The sequence below is a fragment of the Alligator sinensis genome, unplaced genomic scaffold (assembly GCF_000455745.1).
Source record: "Alligator sinensis unplaced genomic scaffold, ASM45574v1 scaffold1213_1, whole genome shotgun sequence".
NCBI classification, from domain to species: domain Eukaryota; kingdom Metazoa; phylum Chordata; order Crocodylia; family Alligatoridae; genus Alligator; species Alligator sinensis.
In genome coordinates, this window is record NW_005842401.1 from 1,310,568 (window position 1) to 1,311,410 (window position 843).

The following is an 843-nucleotide window of genomic DNA, read 5'->3' on the forward strand; positions in this document are numbered from 1 at the left end:
CCACCGACCTGGTCCTGCAGCGCCGCGCCCGCGACGAGACTGGGCATGGGGTGACCTGACAGGATGCCGTGACTTGTGCCCCATCGTCCCGAGTAGCCCCTTCTTCAGGTGTTTAAGACATGATTTTCCTTCCCCCGACCCGGCGTTTTTCCTGAAATCCTAACTCGTCAGCCCGCCTACCTCGTGGCCAGCTACCTCTCTTGGGGTCAACGAGTAGCTTTGAAAAAGGAAGGAGGGAATAAGGCACTGACTCCAGCCTCCTCCAAGCAGGGAGTGCTGCAGCTGCCCCTAGGGTGGCCCCTTTGCAGCGCGGGTGCACGTGCACCCCCTGAGATGGGCAGTGCACCCCCTGCGAAAAGCACCGCCAGGGATTGCGGCTGAGCACGTGCCACCTCCCACCACCACTGACACAGCTGGTGGCATCTGCAGGCAGTTCCTGATGGCCGCTGGCCTCCACCAATGCTATAGGCAGTGTCTGCGGGTGGTCACCAACCACCAGTTCGTGCTCGCCACCCCCAACACTGCCACAGCCGCTTGCGGGAGCTCCACATTCAGCCTGCCACCAACACTGATAAGCACCCCTTGTTTCAGGGGCACCTGGCTAAACCCCTAGGGACAGAAGTAAGGCTGGAAGCCATGTCTAGCAGAGATCCCCTGAACTTTTACTATGCATTTTCTACTTCAGGAACAGCTTTGTATGTTTTGAAAAAAAGTATTTTATCTAACCAAGGGCATAGAGTAGGTTGTTTAAGCTGGGGGAGATCGCTTGTTGCTTAGTTGTTTAATTGCTGGCCTCGCTAGAGGAAAAGCTGTATCAACAAAGTTCCGGAGCTGGAAGGGGGG